Here is a 9,134-nt window from a genome sequence, read left to right as displayed (position 1 = left end):
AGGGACAAGACAATGATGTCTTCCCTTATCTCGTATGTTAATCACAGATACTAAAGGTTCTAATGAGGGTAATTAGGCAAGAAAAAGGAATAAAAGAAACCCAGATTGGAAGGGAAGAGGTAAAACTATTTGTTTTGCAGATGAGAAGATATTGTATATAGAAAAACCTAAAAAATACACTCCTCTCCACACACAATATGTGAATCGTATCCTAATAGGTGTATAAAAAATTTAAATTGCCCCATGTGGTTAGTGGCTCCACTATTGGAGAGCACAGTTAGACTGCTGATATTTGTTGAAAGTCTCCAGAAGAGGAGGAGGAGCAGGATGCTGGAGGTTGGTGGCACCAAATGTTAATGCTTTTCTCATCCCCCGAAAACTTATGGAAGGAGATGTTAGGATTAGCTGACAGGGATGTGGGGCAGAATGGCCACGATGTAAGTGACTTCCAGATCAATGATGTGTCACGGGAGATCAGAGTCATCAGCCACCAGCTCAGCCAATGCTTCCAATCTCCTCAACCTACATCAAGTTTGTGACCAGGCAGGAGTGGAATATGTCTCAAAGCTGGCTGCCGCTGTAGAGCGTGGTGACCTAGAAAAAACGCGAGGGAGAGTGGGTGAGATGAAGGTCTCCTGGGGATGCAGGGGGCCACTGGAGCCAGCGAAATATCACAGACCTTGGGACAAGGGAGACCTGACTTCTAATCCTGGCTCTGCCCCTAACTCACTGTGTGACCTTAGGCACAATACTCCCCTTTCTGAGCTTCAGTTTACCCATGTGAGAAATGGGGAAGGCAGATAGGACACCACCCCTGGGGACTGAGAGAACCCAGACATGAAGGGAAAGTGAAGGGTTGAAACAATCACATAACAGATGTAAGTCAGATGGAGGAATGACGGTGCCATCAGGGCAAGGAGAGACGGGAGTGGGAGACGCCACCTGGTCTTGGGTGTCTCTCAGCAGGGCGGAGTACTCCTAAGATGTGGGCTCCGAGATGCTGAGGTTCCAGCTGATGATGCGGAAATGTAGCTGGTGCTCTCTCTTGATGGATAAACTCTGGGCTGCAGAGCCAGGAGCCACCGAGAAGAAGAGCAGACAGGTGGCGACACTCAGCTCCCAGCACAGAGGCATGGTGTCCCACGGGGTCAGGGTGGTGGGTGCAGACAGCGTCCACACAGGTGGCTGACCCATCCTTCTCAGGCCTGGGGAGAGAGGGATGTGGGGACTCTAGAGAGAGGTCCTGAAACCTCTGGGGGTGGGGGCCAGAACAGGAAAGAGGAAATGGGAGGACAGTTGGGAGACAGAGAGGGGTGGTCACATAAGTGGTCATTAGGGGCAAATGCTGAGGGGAGGGTCTCACCTGAGGGAGACCAGTCTGCAACTTGAGTAGAAGGGGCCCAGGCTGCTCTTCTTGAACAATGATCCAGCTGGGGAGGAAGGAGGAGGAGGAGCAGGAGGGACAGGGGTTGGAGGAGGGGCTGGGTGGGATTTAACCCACCAGGAGCTGCTGGAACCAGGGTTTCACCAGGCTCTGCAGGACCCTCTCAGTGAAGTTGAACGTGGCCTAGCCATTGCTCATGTCTGATGAATACCGGAGGGTGGAGATGGTGACGTTGACTGTGAGGGTCTTCAAATTGTGCCCCAAAGCTGCAAGACGAGAGGGAGAGAGATGGCCATCTCCGAAAGCTGGCCTGAGACCAGCCCAGAGTCCTGCACTCATTATAATCTGTCGTCTTCTGTCCCAGTGGCACCACCACCCACCCGTGTGGTCACCCAAGTCAGAACCAGCATGTCTACTCAGCTCCTCCTCCCTCCCAGTAACACCCATTCACCTTGCACACTGGTCCTCACATACACTCCCTCTCTCCATCCCTGTCCTAGCTCAGGTCTTAACTTCCTTCACCCGGACAAACACCCCAGCAGGCTCACTGGATGCTCTGTCTAAAGGATGTTCTTCATGGACTACTAGAAGAATCTTTCTGAAATGAATACCTCACTAGGGCCACCACTGCTCTAGTACCACCCATGGCTCCCTATGGCCTTCAGTGTTTAGTTCAACCTTCTTGACCTGGCACTCAAGGCTCTACTCAATCTGGCTCCTGCTGACCTTTCAGTCTCATTTTATCCATCTATTGACGGTTAAACATTATGCTTCATGCAACCCAAATTCGTTTCTATTCTCCCCATATGGCATGTTGTTTCTGGCCGGAGCCTTTGCTCACGGAATCCTTTCTGCCAGGAAAATCCTTCATCCTCTATTTGCCAGGGTCCCTCCTACACATTCTTAAAGACTTCTGGTGTAACTTTCTCTAGCAAGCTCCTTCCCTCCAAATTATGCCAGGTGCCTCTCCCCAAAATATCCCACATTGTATTATAATGGTGTGTTAATTTCACAAGTCTAGGGGCTCTCTGAGAGCTGGCTTTAGACTGAATCGTTGGTATAATCTTTGTGATCAGCATGATTGTCCTAAAACCAGAATTTCATACCCTGGCTTCCCAGCTCCTGGATCACACCTGGCTCATGGGGAGTGGGGCCAGAGAGCTTCTCTTGGGAAGGAAAAGGGGCACCCAGATACCTGTGGTGGCTTCTGGTGGCACAGGTGATGATCAAGTATGCAGGGACGTGGTGGCCGGCTCGGGAGCTGTGGATAAGGCTGTCATCTGGGAGGGACAGAGTGGGAGGAGACCCGAGGCTCACATGGGCTCCAGCACTGGCTGTCTCAGGACCACCATTCACAGGTGAAGCATAAATGAGAGTGAGGGGACCGGTGACTGTGTGAGTAGAGGGATGAGCAAGCCTGTGGATGAGAGGAGCCCAAGAGAGAGTGATAGGTGAACAAGAGTGACTGAAATCAGAGGAGAGACAGATAGGCAGAAAAATGGGCAGATGGATGGGATACCTGGAAAAGGAGGACCAAGAGCGGGGCTTTAGGAGAATTAAAGTGAAAACCATGTGGGGTCAGAATGTGGTGGAGAACATATTTGTGTCTAAGGCTTTCTCACACTGGGCTGGGACTGTCCACCAGAACCCGGGAGGGAGAGAAGGGATGAATTAGGGCCCTTCCAGGTCCTTCCCTCACTAAGGACAGCAGGTGAAGGAGAACAAGTGCTCCCAAACTACAAATGCAGATGGGACACAGGAGATCAGGGTCAGGAATACTCACTGGTGGTAGTCGGGGCCACGGCTCCATAGGTGTAACCTGTGGAGAGAAGGCGAGAGGAGCTGAGCAAGAGTTGGGATGAACATAAAGAATTAAGGGAGAGAAAGGATGTAGTGACCTTTGTGGGAAAAGCAGAGGGGAAAGCAGAGGGGACGAGTGGAGGGGTGTTCAGGGGGAAGGCAATAAGTTGAAAGGTGGATGGACCCAGTGATCACACAGTGATGAGAAGACTGAACCCAGAGCAGGAGGATAGAGAGATGGATCATAGCTCACTTTAGAGCAACGGAGGGAACACAGAACAGACAGCATGGCTGTAGCACAGCCCCTCACCACTGAAGTAGAGGCTGTCCCAGTCCAGGGTGAAGGAGGCCAGGTGGGTGATGCGCTGAGTCTCATGGCTCAGCTCCCAGTAGAGTCACTCTCTGTCCAGCCCGGGACCTGCGGGGGTCAGAATGGAAGGTGCAGATGATGTCCAAGCCAGTGGCTACCCCACCCTTCTCAAGCCTGGGGGAGGAAGATCATGGGGATGTGGAATACTGAGCAGGGGTCATTCTGGGTGTGGAAAGTGAGAGAGGGGAAGGGAGGAAGTTGATGGAGATGCTGAAGGGGCTGCTCTGATGCCTGCAGGGGCTCTCCTAGGTGTCTCCCGTGTGAGACAACCCCCTCACAAGTAAGGCCTGACTTCTTTTAGGATGTGGAGGGGGCCTGTGAGTGGCAAAGAGGGGTGAACACACAGACCTGGGTGAGGGGGCACCCGCAGGTCTGCACAGACAGCAGCGAGAACAGTCAGTGCTCTGTGCCATCTGACACATGCAGGCAAGAAAGTACCGTTATGTTCTCTCGGTTCTACACTCCATGGTCTATTCTTTCTACTTCTTTCCTACTCCACAGTCATCACTCAGGCCTAGGGAACAATCATCTTATTCCTAATCTTATTTCCAGCACCTCCCATCTTGCCTATTAAGTCTTCATTCTTAACCATGAAGTCCATTTTAACCCACATGCTTAGACCAAACTCTAATCACATCATCCTTCTACTCGCATCTCTCCAGAGTGTTCCCACTGGACTTAGAACAGAGTCCCAAGTCACTCCTGATCTGGTCCTGCCTGTCCCCCCCCGCCAGTGTGGCTCACACCCCTCCCCCTGTGTTGACTCGGCTCAGCCATCTTTATTCTCAGTTCATGGACACACCAGGCTCTCTGCTTCAGGGGTGTCCTCATGCGGGTCCCTCTGCCTGAAACGCTCTCTTGAACACACTCCCACACCCTCACTCCAGTCTAACCCTCCTACCAGCTAAATCCAGTCCCAACTCTAGCTCTCAAGCTAAATATCAGTCCTTCTCAAGAGGGCTTCTCTGCCCCCTCAGGTTGATTCCCCTTGTGCCATACTCCCACATCACTCTCATCATTAACTTCTCAAAATCCAAATTCCCAAATACAATGTAAATTCCATGGAGGTGGGACAAGGTCTCTCTGGTTCTCCAGGTCCCCATGCATGTGTCCCAGGGCCTGGCTCATGAGATAAGGAATGATCCCGGTTTGTCTAGGACTGCCCTGGTTTGAACACTAAACGTCCTGTGTCCTGGAAAACCCCACTGTCTTGAATAAATGAGGATGGTTGGTCACCATTAATTATACACTCAGAGACTATCTATTGCATGACAAGCACACATTCCCCTGAAGAACATCACAGGAAAGCTAGAAGGAAAAAGGCACACACACATACACACACAATTAGTAGAGGCCAACAACTAAATACAAAATTACTAAACAAGATTCTCTGCAACGTGAATCACCAGACCGTTATTTCAGAAAAGTTTCAAGAAACAAAGTTAATTCCCTTTAAAAGGCAAGGTGGAGAGGACAGTCTTTTTGGAGACTAGTGCCCTTCCCTTCAATCTACAGTGTTGCTTAGTACTCCTCCAAATGATTTGAAATGTCATAAAGAAAAAAATACTCAAAATAAATCTGGATACTGGCAAATTCAATTTTAAATTTGTTATTAATAGAAAGAAGTTCAAATCATCTTCTTCCCTGAATGCTCCTTTATTTGAAATTTATGTGGAGGATTCATAGGACTTTAGAGATCAAATTGAATGGGTCTAAGGAATGTTGTTGAGTATCCCTGCTAATATTTCATAGGATGTCTTCTAATACTACATACACACACAAAACATTTCTGTATTTATATTATATATAAATCCTGACTTTTGAGTATTATGCAATGCAAGTAAATCTATATTTTCTACTATAATACACATTTGCAGTTATTTACGTTTGTTTCATGTGTTTTTATTTGCATATAACTGTACTTACTGAAATATTTACCACACAGAACCACACACAGCTTACCATCTTTCCATCCATCAAATATCAATAATTTTTCTCAAGATACCTTCACTCTCAGTGACTCCAGGTGGTGACAACCCGAGCCCAGGAAAGCTCACTAGCAGGTCTTCTGCACAGCGGAGGCTGCCGGAACCTGTTGGTACCAGGTCCACAGGGTACTCACCTGGTCACACACAAATCCATGGATCAGCAAGGACAGGTGGACCCTGAGCCTGGTTTCACATCAAACTTGAGCTCCACGGATGCTTTTCATGTCTGAGGGGGGATAAAAAGCACAAACAAGCTTTTGAGGCCTTTTATAGGGTGTTGGATGGAAAGGCCAACCCCATTCACTTTTCTATTTTTGTATTTACTGATTTAACTGTAACTGTTGGTTGTGGCTGGATTTTCCCGATTCCTGTCCAGCCACCTGCTGCTCCCTGAGATGGGAGAAAGCAGCTTCGTGCTGTGTGCACTTGAGTCGCTCAACTCACTTGGCTGGAAAGAGACTTTTTGGTGACTCTGGACCCTTTAAACAAGCTTGTCATTTAGGGACCCTGTAAGTGACTCGCTGACTTGTCAACAATTTCCACACTTCATTCAGGGCTCGGGAGATTTTCAGGCCCTGGAGCAGGTTTCCAAACCTTGGCACAACAGATATTTGGAGCTGGATAATTCTCTGTCGGGCCGTCCTGGGCCCTGGAGGATGCTGAGCAGCATCCCTGCCTCCCCCCCTAGATGCCAGGAGCGCCCCATTTGTAACGACCCAAACATCGCCTCCAGAAGAGGCTAAAGCCCCCTGGGGACAAAATCACACGGAGGACGGTGACGGGGAATCAGAGTAGGGGACGGCGGCACCCGGAGCCAGGAGGAACAGCAGCCTCGGGGGCCCTGAGTGAACAGCCCAGGGGGAAACGGGGCTGTGGGGGGATGGAGAGACGCCGAGCCCTGACGGGGCTGCCTACGGCCCAGGCCCCTGGAACGCGACTGGGGCCGGGACCGCCCGCTGCTCACCGAGCCCCGCCTCTGAGGGCGAACGTCCACGGGAATTCGCTCCACACGGAGAAGACGGAACACACCGCGCAGAACGCCCGCTCCATCCACGGCTCCTACCGCGCTTCCGGTTCCGGTCTCGGGCGGGCGTTCGGGGAGGACGAACGTTTGGGGGCTGCGGGTTGAGGTGGCGGGCGGGGCGAGGCCGTGCACCCCAGCCTCGGGGGAGGTGTCTAGTTTCTAGAGTAAGTGAGAAGCTAGAAAGCGGGCTGGGTCAGGCATCAGGGACAGGGACAAAATCTAGGGGCGGGGCAGTGTGCGGGAACATGTTCTAGGGGCAGGCTGTGGGCGGGGACAAGGCTGTGAGTGACAGCAGGCCGGGAAGGCAGTTCTATGGGCGGGAACAAGGGTGCAGGCAGGGCAATGAACCGTGACCAGGCTGTGGGCGGAGGCAGGCCAGAACGTTGTGGGCTGAGACCAGTTCCAGGGGCGGGAAGAGGCGGGGGTGTGTCTGGAATAATTCAGGCAGACTTTACAGGGGGAGGAAATCAACTCCAGGGTCTTGGCTGGAGGCGAGGCTTTCCGTGGACCCCTACACTGTACAGGTAGCTGGATGTTGAACAGCTGTTCTTCATTCCTTTCCCCACCTTTACACAGCCTCATAGAATGATGTGCCCATATTTAGAATTCTAAATTTTTTGTGCGTTTCCTGTTCTTAATTTCGTTAAAAAATCGGATCATATATTCACATTTCTCTACAACTTGCTGTTCCAAGCCAGTAGATAAGGATATAACGCTATTTTAATTTTAAAAATCTGGCGGGAGGGAGGCCTACGTCGTAGGTGCGCGTATAAGAAAACTTCAAATATTCTCACTCTACCACTGTCTCCCGGTACTTTTGCACAGAGATAAACATCCTTTCCTCCTCTATCCTTCCAGACATACTGTGTATATGTGGGACTGTGTATATGTTCAAGCCCAAGAGGGATGTCCGCAAGCAAAACCTGAAGCCTATGAATTGTCTCATGCCTCAGAAATTAATGAGAAGAGATTTAATTTTCTGGTGGAAGGAGATGAACCGGTGATGAATCCATAGGAAGACAACAAAGAAATAAGAGAATTTTACCATTTAAAAAGTCAAAGGAAAAAGTGAGAAAGAAAATGTATTCATACTATCTGACGTAGCACATTTCTGGATAAGATTCGTATGCTATAAAATGGTAAAGACTGATGTCATAAAACAGTAGACATTGAATTTTGATTTATCCTAATTCATTAAATAGTTATATTGGGCAAGGGGAATTATGTTTTTACCATATGTAAGAACTCTTTGTGCTGATTTTTTCAGAGGAGAAATAAACTATAAATAGTCAAAAGCTGAAAAATGAAAAAGCTGTATGAGTAGCTAATTTAGAAATATAGATTTTAAACCAGAAAATTAAAGAAGTTGTTTTTGGAACCAGAGTCAAGCGTGGGAAAAGTAGCTTTTCATTATAAGCCTTGGAGTATTATTTGAGAGATGTGCGTATATATACACACACATGCACACACACGGAAGCCTGAATTTGTATTCCAAAAGGATCTAACTCTACAAAGAGTTTGTAAAAAGGATTCACTTTACAAGAGTAGAACGCATTTTGAAAACTACAGACTTCAAGCATTAAAAAAGCTGTCATCATCCCGATGGAAAAATGAATGGGGCATCACTTTCCAACCCACGTGTTGATAAGCATTTTACATACATTACTCTTGAGTATTCTCACAGCAACCCATAAGGAAGATGGTATTATCTATCTCCATTTTGCAGATGAGGAAATTGGTGACAGCATATAGTTAAAATTTTCATATAAGTTCTCAATAGATATTGTTTTATGTTAAAATTGTTTATTGAATTTTCTTTTCATTAATAAAATGATATGTGTCACTCTTACAAATAAGCAAAGGCTGTGTAAAAACAATTTAGCAAAACTACAGTTTTCTTTAGATATAATTAAATATAACAATCACTTTATAATTTTTCTGCTGTCTGCCTTACATCTACGAAGATGCTTTGTATACCAAAGGCTTACTAGAAAAATCTACTAAAAATCAAGAATCAGGGAATACCCATATTATGCAAGGTTCCTGAATACATGCAAAAAAAGCCATTAGAACAAATTTTTGTACAAAAATCTTAGATCATGCATGAACTGATAACGACACAAATCATGATTAGGCAAGGTATTTCTGTAGAATGACAAATATTTAAACTTTAGACATGTAGAAATGTTGGTCATTACAATAACGAATGTGTATAAGAATTTTTTCAAACTCACTAAGTGCCAGGAAATAATTTGACAAAATGCACTGCAATATTATTCACAATAACCAAGAGATGGACACTGCCTAATTGCGCACCCGTGGGTGAAAGGATGAAGAAAATCTGGGGCATCTATACAATGGAATATTAGTCAGCTTTAAAAAGGAAGGAAATCCTGTATTCACAATTGCTTGCCTGGATAATTTCAGTAGCCATGGGCTTTCTTCCTTAGTCCCTTCTGATCCATTCACCAACCAGGAACCAAGGTGATCCTTTTACAATGTAAGCGCCACAACTTCTAATGGATCCCTAAAAGAGATTTTGGAGGTGGACTGCCTGGGTACCAGCTG

General features: G+C 47.5%; 2 long non-coding RNA genes across 2 annotated transcripts; both read right to left on the bottom strand.

Moving 5' to 3' along the window:
* Positions 1-539: 539 nt before the first annotated feature.
* LOC131402738 (uncharacterized) lies at positions 540-1,629 on the bottom strand. Its single transcript, XR_009218928.1, has 3 exons — positions 1,364-1,629; positions 943-1,205; positions 540-594 (listed from the first exon to the last, which is right to left on the bottom strand). It is a non-coding gene; the product is annotated as an uncharacterized LOC131402738 (long non-coding RNA).
* A 1,072-nt stretch (positions 1,630-2,701) lies between these two features.
* Positions 2,702-3,619, bottom strand: LOC131402739 (uncharacterized). The gene is made up of 3 exons (XR_009218929.1): positions 3,495-3,619; positions 3,168-3,203; positions 2,702-2,801 (listed from the first exon to the last, which is right to left on the bottom strand). It is a non-coding gene; the product is annotated as an uncharacterized LOC131402739 (long non-coding RNA).
* Between the last annotated feature and the right edge of the window lie 5,515 nt (positions 3,620-9,134).

Source organism: Diceros bicornis, unplaced genomic scaffold, assembly GCF_020826845.1.
Source record: "Diceros bicornis minor isolate mBicDic1 unplaced genomic scaffold, mDicBic1.mat.cur scaffold_249_ctg1, whole genome shotgun sequence".
Lineage (NCBI taxonomy): Eukaryota > Metazoa > Chordata > Mammalia > Perissodactyla > Rhinocerotidae > Diceros > Diceros bicornis.
This window is presented reverse-complemented; position numbering and strand designations above follow the sequence as displayed.